The following is a 15,191-nucleotide window of genomic DNA, read 5'->3' as shown; positions in this document are numbered from 1 at the left end:
CTGAACCCTGTGCTGCGGGAAGGAGCGCTGTTTGTCACGGTGTCTCTGAGCCGCCTAAGGACAACTGTCTCCTCAGGTTAGTCAGGATGAAACCTAAGAGCACGGAGTTTCCAGATAAAATACACACAGCACTTAAAATGAATGTTCACGGAAACAGGTGCTGTCGGGGTCCTGGTGACGTTGTGGGGCTGCCGTGGACACCTGCATCGGGAGGTGACTGGAGTTTTCACAGCTCTGGTCAAGCACTTTTGACCCTGTGTTATCTGTGACTCTCCGTGCTGGAGTCCCACTCACCTCTGCTTTCACTTTCTACTTCAGTTATGTGTGGCTGGGATTTGAAGACATCAACTCAAAATCCACAGAAACAAAAAATTTATAAATTTATATTTTTCCACACTACAGAACAGGGATGAAACCTCACGTCCCCAGTGAGTACCTCTGCCATGAGAATTACCTCTGCCCAGTGTCCACACTGCACAGGCCTGAGGAACTCAGGAGCCAGCTGTTATGAGACCCAGGGCTCCACAGGCCTGTGACATTCATCTCCTTCATTTCATCAGCTCATAAAGTGTGGGTGAAGGTCACAGAGAATGAGAGGTCACAGGTTATGTAACTTCTACCACACCATCGTCATTATTCTGCTTCATTATTAGTTACAGTTCCTTTCTCACTGTGATTTATTCAATATAGCAACTGTACCATGGCAGTGTGTGGACACAGGGAGCCATGGTGTGTAGACAGGGTTCAGTGTGGTGCTGTACTTGGTCTCCACGGGGGTCTCTTCCCAGTGGAGAAGGGGGTCTACTGTGCTGAGACAAAGACCAGGTCCACACAGACATCTCAGGACTATGGACTGAAGATCCATGTAAAACACAATCACCTGGAGCCACAGATGATCATCTGGGGAGAAACACTTGGAGTGTGAGTGTAAGCACCAGGCTGTGAAGACACGATCCTGAGTGAAGAGGAAAAAAAAAATCTCAATTTACAGATGAGATTCCTGAGCATCAGGCTTGGCAGTGCGAGCTGCCCCTGCAGGTGAACACAGGAGCCTGGTCTCTGTGGGAGTCTGTGTGGTGCTTGCAGGCCAGTGTCTCTGCTTTAAAGAGAAGCATCTCTCCACTGCATCCCCAACACGCATATTTGCCATTGGACTCCCAGAAGTGACTTTTCTTCTAGAAGATCCAGGGAATCCTTCTTCTCTTTAGAAGGAGGAAGAGGAAGGTTGAGGAGAGAACTAAGTGAGTCTGGCCTGGGGGTCTCTCCTGGTGTTTTCTTGTCTTTTTTTTTTTTTTTTTTTTTTTAAGACCAGGCTGGCCTTGAACTCACAGAGACGTGAAGCAGGCTTTCTTTCAGACCACCGACTAGCTCCCAAATCATGACAGAGAGACTTATTATTAGGTATGAATGCCTGGCCCTAGCTTAAACTTACCTCTAGCCAGCTTTTCCAAGTTAAGTGGACCTGTTTCTCTTCATCTATGTTTTTCCTTGGGGCTTTTTACCATTATTTCCTTCCTTCTGTGTGTCTTACTTTTCTGCTTCCTCTGTGGCTGGCTGGGTAACTGGGAGGTTGCCTGACTAGCCCATCCTGTCCTCTTCCCCTTCTTTTCTTCCTTCCTCTTCTCTTTTCTCTCCGCCCCCCAGCCCCGCCCATCCCTCCTCTGCCTAGCCATTGGCTGTTCAGCTTTTTATTAGACGAATCAGGTGTCTTAGGAAGGCAAGTGAGACATGTGTTGTGCTGTGTTCAGTTCATGTGGGTCCGTGGAAAATATGGTCACTCTGGGATGAATTTTAGCCTTCATGGCCACAGGGGATTCAGCCTCTGGCCAACTGACCAACTGTAGCTTTGCAAAAAGGATTTTTATAGCTATACAATTTACATCTTTAGCAAGTCAATTTCCATATACCAAAACCTCTTATCTAATGCTGTCCAAAGACACAAATGGCAAAGCAATTCCCAGTCGCAGGACATCTCTGTTTTCCTCCTACAACCAACTTTTGCATAGGCTTTGAACCTTTAGGAAACACATAGTAAGATTTACATACCTCAAGCCTAAGGTACCCTACACAAAAGGTAGCAGTCACAAAAGGCAGATCAAAATGGTGCTAACACTCCAGAATCAAACCAGCTGCAGAGTTCTGCAGAAACTCTTGCTACAGAAACAGCAACACATCTTTACATTATTAGACAAATACAACATAAACAAATGTAACACATCTTTATATAGTTAAAAAATAATATTCCACAACAGACCCACCTGCCTGTGTATCCCAAGTCCTGGGTTTAAAGGCTTTTGTCACATACCTGGCTTAATTACTTTTCTAGGGCTGTAAGAAGACACTGTGAACCTGGCAACTTATAAAAGGAAGTGTTTAATTTGGGCCTCAGTTTTCAGAGTGTTTGAATCCATGATGTTAGAGGAAAGGTGTGGTGGCAGGAAGAGCTGAGAGCTCACATCTCAATCCACAAGCAAGTGTCAGAGTCACTGGGAATAGTGGGGGTCTCTTAAAACCTCCAGCCCCAGTGACACACCTCCTCCCACACGGCCACACCTCCTGATCCTTCCCAAACAGTTCCACCAACTGGAACTGAAGTATCCAAACCTCTCAGCCTGGCCATTCTCATTCAAACCACCACAGCATTCACTGCAGATGTAAGATGTCTTGCAGGGTTCTGCAGATATGTCCATTGTGATCTGTGGACAAACACCCTCAAACAGGAGGACCCCCTGTGTTAGGATCTCCCCTTTGCTTCTGTCACCTCCTGCCCTTCTCCTTCAGTCCTCACCCCATCAGTACCAGCAGCCCTCCCTTCTCAGCTCTGCACTAACACTGTCTCTTCCTTTTAATCCAGTTTCTCTCCGTGGTCAGCCATCTTGTCAGCCATCTTGCTGTGAGCCAGGCTGTGTGGTGTCCTTCTGTGAAATCTCCAATGGGGGCTGGAGAGATGGCTCAGGGGTTAAGAGCACCTGTTGGTGTAGCAGAGGATGGAGGTTCAGGTCCCAATACCCACATGATGCTTCACAACCATCTGTGACTCCAGTTCCAGGGGATCCAGTGCCTGGTGCAACTACGTACTCATAATCAAAAAACAAATACATCCAATAAAAATAAATTTAAAAAATATGTTTTTAAAAATACTCCAGTGGCTCCCTCTCCCTCTCCTAAACTAGAGTGTGAGTCCCAGGAGCTGAGGGCACAGGGCTGTTCAGTCAACATTCTTCCAGCTCTGGAATAGGACAGGGACTGAAGACTGAAATAGGCTGTGCTGAAATGAAAATGTTCAAAACAGCATAAAGTTAAAAATTCAAAAAGATTTCATTTTACAGACCTACTGTGCACAGTGGGTCACAGCTTCGTTCCAGGAAGAGCACACTGTGTGTGTGCTCATCTTTGCACTTGAGCCGTGTGTTAGTTTTTAATTGCCACTGAGCAAGAACAATTTGAGTTACTTAAATGGTAACGTGTAACAGACCAGGACATCCCCAACATCAGGAGAGTTCCTGCAGCTAGTGATCTCCCCTTCCTCATCTTCTTCTTACATCAGGCCTTTCAGGGTCTCACCTTTTTTTTTTGTTGTTTGTTTGTTTGTTTGTTTGTTTGTTTGTTTGTTTCGAGACAGGGTTTCTTTGTGTCGCTTTGCGCCTTTCCTGGAGCTCACTTGGTAGCCCAGGCTGGCCTCGAACTCATAGAGATCTGCCTGGCTCTACCTCCCGAGTGCTGGGATTAAAGGCTTGAGCCACCACCGCCCGGCTAGGGTCTCGCCTTTTTAATGTCAAAGAGAAGCATTAGATTCTAGGGCAATAGTTCAACACGTTGAAGAAAGAAAACAGGACTGGGTCTGAGCCCTCAGGGAATAAGGCTAAAGGGACCCATGCTGGCTGAGCTGCCCCATTCCTCCTGTCCACTCTGCTCCAAGGGTCTCAGGTCTCAGGCTGCCCTGCCCTCATCAAACTTAGAGCCAATGGAACTATCCATCCTTTCCCACCTGTGGGAAGAAAGCACCTTGTTTTCTTTCAGGGAGGAGGCAGAGCCATGGAAACCAAAGGAGGCTGCAAAGCCTGGAACCAGGGAAGTTTCCAGAACTCTGACACAGACTGTGATGTCTATTGTTGGTTGTCAACTTGACAATATTTAGAATTAAAGAAAACCCCAACTCAGAGGGCACACCTGTGAGGGATTTTTACTTAATTTGAAGTGGGAAGATCAACTTCTGATCTGGTTCTTGGCAACAATATTTGTGTGTGTGTGTGTGTGTGTGTGTGTGTGTGTGTGTGTGTGTGTGTGTGTGTGTTTCCAGACAGGGTTTCTCTGTGTGACAGCTTTGGCTGTCTTGGAACTTGCTTTATAGACAGTTCAATTTCACATTGGGTGAGAGCAGTCCACGTACCAGAAACACCTGAATTCCACTAGTGTCCTGTCATGATTCAGGATTTTAAATTCTGGAAATTGTTGACAGTTTTTTAATTCAGCTGTTCATTCTTTTTGGCTGTGTATATATGGCTTTATCTCAGCATCCCCTTCTTCTCCACATCCCTCTATTAAACACCAGTCTACTTTCGAGAGGCATGAGCTTTCAGCTGTTGTTCCATTGCACAACAGAAGCCATCGGCCCTCTGCCTGTTAAGCTGTCTTCAAAGAAAAGGGCACTGTACCTTTTCCGGATTGCGAAGGCCACTTCAGGGATGGGGCCATATTGTCCTGGCCTCAGAAGATGCCTTTTGATAAAGCCATAGCCACACTTGTTTTGGCAAGAATCAGTAGTCCTTTGTTTTGTGTTCTGTCTGTCCATTTTGTCCTGTTGATAGGAGGATACTTTGTTGTCCAGTGCTGTGGGATGGTCTGTATGTCAAATTGCTCTGATTGGTCAACAAATAAAACACTGATTGGCCAGTGCCCAGGCAGGAAGTAGGTGGGACAAGGAGAGAGGAGAATTCTGGGAAGCAGAAGGCTGAGGCAGAGAGACACTGCAGCCGCCGCCATGACCAGCAGTATGTGAAGACGCCAGTAAGCCACCAGCCACGTGGCAAGGTATAGATTTATGGAAATGGATTAATTTAAGCTGTAAGAACAGTTAGCAAGAAGCCTGCCACACCCATACAGTTTGTAAGCAATATAAGTCTCTGTGTTTACTTTGTTGGGTCTGAGCGGCTGTGGGACTGGCGGGTGACAGAGATTTGTCCTGACTGTGGGCAAGGCAGGAAAACTCTAGCTACAGACCAGGATGACCTTAAACTCAGAAATCAGTCTGTCTCCTCCTTGCAAGTGTTGGGATTAAAAGCATGAGCCATTCTACACTAGAAGACAACAACCTTTAATCTTGATTGAGGGTGGAAAGACCCACCTCTAGTCTGGGCCATGCCTTCTACTGGCAGCATATACCAGGATATGGAAGAAGGAAACTTGCTCTGTAAGCCTGCTTGCTCTTGCTCTTACTAGCAAGTCCATTTGTTCACTGGTCTCAGAGGCTACTTCTTCAGGATTTAGTATATACTGAAGACCAGCTGAGACTCCTGCCTAGTGGACTGAACAGGTACTGAATTCTTGGATTTTCTGTTCATGGCCAGCCATTGTTGGATTAGCTGGACCACAGCATACAAATCATTCATTCTTACATATCACAGATAGATAGATAGATAGATAGGTAGGTAGGTAGATAGATAGATAGGTAAAGCGAGGTTCCTTCAATCAGTTCTGTTAATCTAGAGAACCCTGAGAAATACAGATTTTTATAACAAGTAGTTCCAGAGCAACAGAAATATAAGGATGAATCTTTTTATTATCTGGAATAGACTTTCCAATTTGCAAACACCTACAGCTCCCAAAGCCTTTCCAGTTGCTGATGTGTCTCTTGGAAGCTGGAAAAGCACTGAAAACCAATGGTATGAACTATTTCATATACTTAAGAAGGTATATGCATTTGGTTATCCTGACCCATCAATTGTGGGCCACCATGGGCTTGTTTACTCTAGATAAAACTCTTGACATTTTGTAGAAAAATAAGGAAAATGATGATGTTGGTCTGTTGCTCTTAGCATCTGTGGATAAATTGACTGAGGTAAAGAATGAGCTCTCTGATAAAATCTACCAACTTCTAGTATCTCACTGTAGTGGTGTGAAATAAAATGTCCCCAAAGGGAGCGACACTATTAGGAGGGTAACTTTTTGGAAGAAGCAGGACTTGAGGTCTCTCTTGCTCAAGCTTCCTTCAGTGTGATGGTCAACTTCCCATTGCCTGCAAGATTTAGGACTCTTACCTCAAGCACCACATCTGCATGCATGCTGCCATGCTTCCCACCATGATAATGGACTGAACCTCCAAAACTGTAAGGGAGCCACCTCAATTAAATGTTTGCTTACATGAGTTGCCATGGCCATGGTGTCTCTTCTCAGCAATAAAAACCCAGCTCTGTTGACTGCAACACACTTCTCTCTCAGGCTGGTTCCACAGAGTTTTTGCACCTGTCCGTGAAAGGTGCCCATGACTATAATTCCCTCACACAAAAGCCTCTCAGGTCGTCCATGCTGGGACACCCCGATACACACGACGGGCCTCAGCTGCTTTCCTTAGATGCAGAGAGATTCCACAACCCCATGGACCACTTTCTCCATGGAAAGGACAACACTTTATCCTTACTGGAGTGGACACTTATTCTGGTTATGGATTTGCCATTCATACACATAATGCTTCTGCCAAAACCACCATCCATGGACTTATAGCATGCCTTGTCCACTGCCATGGTATTCCACACAGTATTGCTTCTGACCAAAAACTCACTTCACAGCCAGAGAAGTGGGACAGTCATTCACAATCATGGAATCTACTAGTTTACCATGTTCTCCACTGTCATGAAGTAGCTGGTCTGTTAGGAAAATGGAATGGTTCAAATGGTGCTTTTCCTGACTCGACTGCCTGGCCCCAAATAACTGACTCAGAGGCTGGATGTGAATTATAGATGCTCAGTCAGTAGCTCAGGCTTGTTACTAGCTAACTCTTATATTTTAAGTTAACCCATATGCCTTATCTATACTCTGTCACATAGTGGTACCTTTATTACTGTGGTACATTCATCTCCTGCTCCCTCTGCATCTGGCTGGTGACTCCTGACTCCACCCTTCTCCTTCCCATCATCCTTCATTTGGTCACCCTGCTTCTATTTCCTGCATGGCTACTGGCCAGTCAGCATTTTATTAAACCAATTTGAGTGACAAATCATTACAGATTATTCCACAGCATTCCCCCTTTTGTCTAATTAAAAAAGGTTTTAACTTTAACATAGTGAGATTATATACAATAAAAACAGTTATTAAGTAAGAATTACACTATCTAATCCATTTGCATTTGGCAAATTAGAGAAAGTACTTAATTATCTATCTTATCTTAGAGATTCTAAAGTTTTGTATCTAATTTACTTTCTATTATAACTAAGGAAAACTATAGTTATAACTATTTAGTCTTCAAGTCCATCAAAGACCCCAGAAGGGTGAAATTTTACCTAATGAGAGGGACACCAGGCCGCCTGGACAGTCACCCAAAGTTCCTCTCTAACATTGGGGCATCCAATAAATGTCTCTTTCCAGTTCACATCCAGGCAAATCTGGAGGATGAACTGGTGAAGGAGGCTCTCAGAATGGTGAGGCTCTCCCCTATGCCCATCTGCCCCCACCTTCCCCTCGAATGTCACCTTGGTGTCCCCTCTGGCCTGCCTGTGACTTCGTCCTGACTTCTCATGGTCATTTCCCCAGGGTGTGGATCTGCGACACTATTCGAAGCAAGTGGAGCTGGAGCTGCAGCAGATTGAGCAGAAATCGATCTGGGACTGTATCCTCCAGCAGAGAGGAGCCACATGGGGTTCAGGGAGGTGTGATGCAGGTAGCTGAATGGAATGTCATCTCTTAGGTTTCTGTCACTTTGGGGAGAATTCAGGAGGAGGTGCTGCTGGTCTGCAGAGCTCCATGTGCACCGTGAAGCCCTTGACTTTTGTGGGTCAGACATCCAAGAGAGTGAGAACATAGCGTCTCTGCACAATCAGATCATAGCCTGTGACGCTGTCTTGGAGGTCAGTGGCCCTCGGCTGTGGACTCCGACAAGCTCGGACCTGTCACGCCCTCTGCTCCTGGTTTTGTTGTTGTTAGTAGTTTGTGTCCCTTGGGCAAGTGAAGATCTCCCACCCTCCTGGGCTGTTGACTGGGGTATTCACCCAGACCCTTGGTGGCACACTTGTCCCCGTCAACCCTGTGCATGCCCACAGTGTTTTCTGCCCTCCCTGTAGCGCATGGAGCAGATGTTGGGAGCTTTTCAGAGTGACCTCAGCTCCATCAGCTCTGAGATCCGGACCCTGCAGGAGCAGTCAGGAGCCATGAACATCCGACTTCGTAACCGACAGGCAGTTCGGGGGAGACTTGGGGAACTTGTAGATGGGCTAGTGGTGCCCTCTACTCTGGTCACGTGAGTTGCTAGCTGGGAGGTTCATACCGTCCAGAGCAGGTGATTGGGCTGGGTTACCTACCCAGTTTACAACACGGGTCTAGGCTGAGGTTTGTGAGGTGCAGTCTAGAAACCAGGTGTGCTGGCTCATGCCTGTAATCTCAGGCTCAGGAGGTCCAGACAGGAGGATTGCTGCAAGTCACCAGCTTGGACTGCAGAGTGGGATTTTGTTTAAAAAAAAGAAGTGCATTCTAGAAATTAACAGATGGGTTAATAACTCCTAACCCGCTTTAGCCACCACAGGATAGGACATAGGTTAGGAGTGATCCAAGGTCAGGTGTGTAGTGGGGACCTGTGGGGGGCGGGGCTCAGGAGTTGAAAACTTGGTGCATATAATGAGGGTATGAGATCATGGAGAAAGGTAGGAAAGACATGAGCTGTGAGGGGTGTGGTTCGGGTGTTTCAGGACTGTTGAGGGTCCCTTCTGATCACCCTGTCCCCCCTGCTCCTCAGAGCAATTCTGGAAGCTCCAGTGACAGAGGCCAGGTTCCTGGAACAGCTGCAGGAGCTGGACGCCAAGGCAGCCGCAGTCAGGGAGCAGGAGGCCAGAGGCACAGCTGCCTGTGCAGATGTCAGAGGCGTGCTGGACCGGCTCCGGGTCAAGGTGGGGAGTGGACCCCTAGGGTCACTTCCCATGACCCCCACTGCTTCCCTCCGGGCGGTGCATGTTGGCCCTCTCATTCCCCTGAAAATCTAAGGAGGCTAGAGATGTGCCTCAGTCGGTAGAGTGTTTGCTTAGCGTTCACAGAGCCCTGGGTTCCCTCCCCAGCCCTGCAGACATTGGCGTGATGGCCCTTGTCTGCTGTCCCGGCACTCAGGAAGTGGCAGAGGAAAGATCGGAAATTTCAGAGTCGTTCTCTGCTACGAAGGGAATTTGGAGCCATCCCGAGATACATGAGACCCTGTCTCAAAAACCAACAGCATAAAAACTAAAATTAGAACAGTACAGAGAAGATTAGCATGGCCTCTGTGTAAGGGATGACATGAAAATTCATAAAGCATTCCATACTTAAAAAAAAGAAAACAAACCTGAAAACATAAGGCAGGGCCTGGTGGTAAGCGATTTTACCCTGCACTCGGGAGGCAGAGGCAGGGGGACCTCTGTGAGTTCTACAGAGTGAACTACAGGGTGAGTTCCAGACCAGCCAGGGCTACCCAGAGAGACCCTGACTCAACCAACAAAACATAAAACAACCAAAGTATTCTCTCCATTACCTTTACCTTCACGTCTGTCATCTCCTAACTCTCTCCACAGGGTAAAAGCCCGCAACTTCATGGCCTGTTTGTCCCCCACATCTAGGCAGTGACAAAGATCCGCGAGTTCATCCTCCAGAAGATTTATTCGTTCAGAAAGCCCATGACCAACTATCAGATCCCCCAGACAGCCCTGCTGAAGTACAGGTCTCCACCCCGGGACAGGGGCAGGGTGGCTTCTGAGCTTCTCAGCAGCCAGCATGGATGTCCAGGGGTCTGACTCGCCCTGGCCCTTCCAGGTTTTTCTATCAGTTCCTGTTGGGCAATGAGCGAGCAACAGCCAAGGAGATCAGGGATGAATACGTGGAGACGCTGAGCAAGATCTACCTGTCTTATTTCTGCTCCTACCTGGGGCGGCTCATGAAAGTGCAGGTGAGCCAGGCAGGGAGAGGTGTCCCTTATAGTGGCTTGGAGGAGGGGTGGAGCTCCCCACCCGCTGGTGGTGAGGAGCCATGGTTCAGCTCTCTGTTATTTTCTCTAGTACGAGGAAGTTGCTGAGAAAGACGATCTAATGGGTGTGGAAGACACAGCAAAGAAAGATATCCTGGATCAGCTGGGCAGTGGGGGCTCACACATTTAATCCCAGCACCCGGGAGGCAGATACAGGTGAATCTCTGTGAGTTCGAGGCTAGCCTGGTCTACAGAGCGAGATCCAGGACAGACATCAAAACTACACAGAGAAGCCCTGTCTTGAAAAACCAAAAAAAAAAGGAAGAGAGAAAGAAAGAGAGAGAGAGAAAGAGAAAGAAAGAAAACAAAAAAAGAAAGAAAGAGAGAAAGAAAGAAAGATGTCCTGGATCAAGGAGCCTCAGGCTAAGCTCACAGGCGGGGTGCCTGGCCCCAGCCCAAGGGTTCTGCTTTTCACCCTTTCTGTGTGGTGGAACCTTTGAGGATGTGAGAGCCAGATCTTCCCCTCCCAGAGGGTTGTAGACTCCCTGACGCCCATTACAGGTGTCAGATGAGGCAAGGCCCTGGTTCTGGAAAAGGGTGTCCCGGTCATAGTTAGCTTCTGGGGTCCCTCAGGTCTTGGCTCCATGGACCTGGTGTGGTCGGTCTCGGTGATTTCCCTGACTCTGACCTGGTCACGATTCTTCTCGAAGCCGTCCCTCCAAAGCAGGAACACCATCTTCACCCTGGGGACCCGGGGTGCTGTCATCTCCCCCACTGAACTCGAGGCCCCCATCCTGGTGCCCCACACTGCCCAGCGTGGAGAGCAGAGGGTATGATGAGCCTACCCCTCTGTGGTCGGGGTTGAATCCCCTCAGGTGGGGACTTTGGGGCCCCTGGCCTGCTGTGATGTTGGGGGCTAGGAGCCATGCACTGAGGCACACAGAGGGAGACTGCTCATGGGGTGACTGTCAGGGGCTGAAGAGGATGTGGGGGCAGCAGCAGCCGGGGGGGAGGGCGTTCCTGTGTCCTGTGCCCCTCTTCAGTGCCTGTTCAGGGCGCTCCTCCCAGCCTGGAGGTCAGGTGTGTGGGGTCTTCTGAGCTCTCGTATCCTGAGATGTGCTGAGGCCCCACATCCACGGGTCCAGTGTGAGACCCCACCCTTCTCTCTGCCCCATAGTATCCTTTCGAGGCTCTCTTCCGCAGTCAGCACTACGCCCTCCTCGACAATTCCTGCTGTGAATATCTTTTCATCTGTGAATTCTTTGTCGTATCTGGCCCAGCTGCTCATGACCTGTTCCATGCTGTCATGGGCCGCACACTCGCCATGACTCTGGTAAGCCCCGGATTCTGTCTTTTACCCTCCATTCTCAGGGCTCATCCACAGCCAATGGGTCACAAGCAGCAGGATTGAAATCAGGGGTGTCCCATTCTAAAGAGTGTCAACCTTTATCTCACAACATGACCCCCTAGGGAGCCCTCAGAACTCGGGGATCCTGTTACTTCCTCTGCTTTTCCACAGCAGAGAGCAACACCTCTAAATCCTGGCCCTTTGCCTCCATCCCAAGCTCAGCCCTGGCTTCCGCTGTGAGGAACTTACAGAGTGGAGGCCTGTGAGCAAGTCAGGGCCCCTGGAGGGGCCTGTGGACAGGGAAGGAGGGGTCTCCCTAGCCAGGGCCTTGTCCCGTAGAAATGTCCATCCGTTTGCTCACAGCCACCCGAACAGCAAACTGACATTCCATTGCCTGCCTGTTGCTGTGCCACAGAAACACCTGGAGTCCTACCTGGCCAACTGCTACGACGCCATTGCTGTTTTCCTCTGTATCCACATCGTTCTCTGATTCCGCAACATCGCAGCCAAGAGGGATGTCCCTGCCCTGGACAGGTCACCGAGCCCCGGGCCTGGGTGCCTAAAGGCTTCAGCTTTTTTTTTTTTTTTTTTTTTTTCCTGAGACAGGGTTTCTTTGTATAGTTTTGGTGCCTAGATCTTGCTCTGTAGACCAGGCTGGCCTCGAACTCACAGAGATCCACCTGGCTCTGCCTTCTGAGTGCTGGGATTAAAGGCGTGCGCCACCACCGCCCGGCCAAGCTCCAGCCTTTTATCTTACACAGACAACTCCATCCTGACCCTGACTCTTCCTCACCTGATATCCTTCCCCCTCCTGTGTGTGTCCCAGAGGCAGCATCAGCCACACGTGCGCGCACACACACACACACACACACACACACACACACACACACACACTCACACGCACACGCGCACACACACACACCATTCCCCTGAAGCGCTGCACTCCCCAGGCCTGCCAGCACCCCAGCCAGCTGACCTGTGATTCTGATTAAGCCCGCAGGTACTGGGAGCAGGTGCTTGCCTTGCTGTGGCCTCGCTTTGAGCTGATCCTGGAGATGAATGTCCAGAGTGTCCGCAGCACCGACCCCCAGCGCCTTGGGGGCCTGGACACTCGGCCCCACTATGTGAGGGCTGGTGAGGGTCACAAGGGGATCTTGTGGCCACACTCAGTGGTGGGGTGGTCACCCTCAGTGGTGTGGTGGTCACTGCAGGAGGAGGGAGGGACTGGGGACAGGAGTTGCAGAGGCAGCTGGGAGGTTGTGTCTGCCAGGCAGGCTGATGGGAGTCTTCCCACCTGCTCCTAGATCACATGCCGCTATGCTGAGTTCTCCTCTGCGCTTGTGAGCATCAACCAGACCATCCCCAATGAGCGCACCCTGCAGCTGCTGGGACAGTTACAGGTGGGGCTGGCAGGACAGACTTCCCTCAGGGGGCGGGGCCTGTGATCTGGCTTTCTCCTTCCTGCCTGTGTGTGGCTTGTGCAGGTGGAGGTGGAGAATTTTGTCCTCCGAGTGGCTGCAGAGTTCTCGTCCAGGAAGGAGCAGCTTGTGTTTCTGATCAACAACTACGACATGATGCTGGGTGTGCTGATGGTAAGGCTGCTCCCCCGGGGGTCCCCAGGGCTGTCAGCCTCACAGTTCAGTGCTTTAGCCCTGATTCTGGCAGTGTCTGCAGGGTGGCCTGACTGGATGGGGGTGGGGGTGCTGGCCTGAGGCAGCTCCCAAGTTCCTCCTCCTGTGTCTTCCTCAGGAGCGGGCAGCTGAGGACAGCAAGGAGGTGGAGAGCTTCCAGCAGCTGCTCAATGCTCGCACACAGGTAGGGCCTGGGCGTGGCAGGGAGACCTGGTGCTGCTGGGCTGACCTCAGTGTGCAGCCATTACGACTCACTGCCTTGTTGCTCGTCTGGTTCACTTAATTTTTCTATGATGTTAATAACTTAACAGCAAAATAAAACTATAACTGTGTATGTATGTGTGTGCCCATGTCAAAACAACCAGTTCTGCTCTGCAGGGGATTATTAGTGTGTGTATGTGTGTGTGTGTGTGTGTGTGTATGTGTGTGTGTGTGTGTGTGTGTGTGTGTGTCTGTGTCTGTGTCTGTGTCTATGTGTGTGTGTGTGTCTGTGTATGTGTGTCTATGTGTGTGTCTACATGTATGTATGAGCACGTGTGTAGCACATGTCTTGAAGCACATGGAGTCAGGACAACTTCAGGACTGGGCTCCTCTCTTGCTTCTCCACTTTGTGTTCTGGGGTCAGTGGCCAGCTCTTCCCCCTGAGCCAGCTCATCGGCTCTTGGTTTTGGAAGAGACAATCCTTGGGTCTTCCTCTACACCTTGTCAGACCACCACCTAAAAGTGGAAGCTCACGGAGGCCGGCTGCTCTGTGGAGCGTCACCTCCTAGTCGTCCCAGTCCAGGCTGGGGTCCTTTGTCCCCTGGACTCCTGACTCTGTTCCGACTGGCACGTCTCTCTAGGAATTCATTGAAGAGCTGCTGTCTCCCCCCTTCGGGGGTCTGGTGGCCTTTGTGAAGGAGGCTGAAGGTTTGATTGAGCGAGGACAGGCCGACCGACTTCGAGGGGAAGAAGGTATGAGGCTGTTGTCAGGGACCGTGGGGAGGTGACTGGAAAGGACAGTGGGGTGCAGCTTACAGGTGGCACAGCAGGGAAGACCTGGCTGGGGGGTAGCAGGGAAGCCCGGCTTGATGGTGAGCATGGCTGTGCCCCGGGCAGACCTTGCCGGGGTGGATGTTCCCAGGCCTGGTCGCTCTCTGACACCCTCTGTCCTCCTGTGGCAGCCCGAGTCACTCAGCTGATCCGTGGCTTTGGGAGTTCCTGGAAGGCCTCCATGGAGTCTCTGAGTCAGGATGTCATGCGGAGTTTCACCAACTTTCGAAATGGAACCAGCATCATCCAGGTGCCTGCCACCCCAGCCCTTTGCCCGTGTCCCACGCTTGGGTGTTTTCTCGCTCTTTCCTCTGGGAAGGTCAGCGACCAGCTGTGTCTGAGCTGTGAAGCTGTGACCGTCCTGCCCCGGTCTGTCTGACCCCCGACTCCCCTCTGTGCAGGGGGCGCTGACCCAGCTGATCCAGCTCTACCATCGCTTCCACCGGGTGCTGGCACAGCCGCAGCTCCGGGCGCTGCCGGCCAGGGCGGAGCTCATCAACATTCATCACCTCATGGTGGAGCTCAAGAAACACAAGCCCAACTTCTGACTGGGTCCCTGGGGTGGCGGCTCCCATGCGCTCTGAATGTAACACACTGACACTGGGACCTGAGGGCTCCCATGGGCTCTGCATGTCACACTCTGTCCCCTGGGTCCCCTTCCCCTTCCTGTTGTCTCTCAGGTCCCACACTCCTCACCGCCTCTGCTGCAGGATTCTGCCTCAGCAGAGTGTGTGCAAGTCTGCTCCTCCCTGGACGTGGAGGGGACATTATCATTCCTGTCCCTGTCGCCTCCTCCCCTGTGTGTTCACACCTGTGAAAGTTCCCACACCTCAGTCTCTGATCGACTCTCAATCTTAGGACAGGGCAGTGGAGGCGGCCTTCCCTCTCTTGTAGCTTGGTGGTCTGCAGTCTCCACTTGAACACTAACCCATCACCTCCTGGCTGGGGGTTCAGGCTGTCTGTCTGTCTGTCTGTAGGCAATAAAGAGCTCTTAATGTACTGTGACAGCGTCCCTTCCTTTGTCCTGACGCCTTTGAGTTCTCCATCA

The 15,191-nt window shown here is 50.3% G+C and overlaps 1 non-coding gene and 1 pseudogene across 2 annotated transcripts; both read left to right on the top strand.

Moving 5' to 3' along the window:
- Positions 1–7,390: 7,390 nt before the first annotated feature.
- LOC143269897 (vacuolar protein sorting-associated protein 52 homolog) lies at positions 7,391–15,143 on the top strand (annotated as a pseudogene). The gene is made up of 18 exons (XR_013046688.1): positions 7,391–7,634; positions 7,747–7,822; positions 7,993–8,060; positions 8,274–8,449; positions 8,942–9,092; positions 9,789–9,889; positions 9,982–10,114; positions 10,224–10,281; positions 10,829–10,962; positions 11,310–11,465; positions 11,896–12,014; positions 12,481–12,604; positions 12,785–12,880; positions 12,965–13,072; positions 13,230–13,295; positions 13,954–14,065; positions 14,275–14,393; positions 14,545–15,143. The product of XR_013046688.1 is annotated as a vacuolar protein sorting-associated protein 52 homolog (transcript).
- LOC121826057 (U6 spliceosomal RNA) lies at positions 9,391–9,501 on the top strand. The gene has a single exon (XR_006068383.2). It is a non-coding gene; the product is annotated as a U6 spliceosomal RNA (small nuclear RNA).
- Positions 15,144–15,191: the final 48 nt, after the last annotated feature.

Source organism: Peromyscus maniculatus, chromosome 21, assembly GCF_049852395.1.
Source record: "Peromyscus maniculatus bairdii isolate BWxNUB_F1_BW_parent chromosome 21, HU_Pman_BW_mat_3.1, whole genome shotgun sequence".
In the NCBI taxonomy this organism is placed as follows: domain Eukaryota; kingdom Metazoa; phylum Chordata; class Mammalia; order Rodentia; family Cricetidae; genus Peromyscus; species Peromyscus maniculatus.
This window is presented reverse-complemented; position numbering and strand designations above follow the sequence as displayed.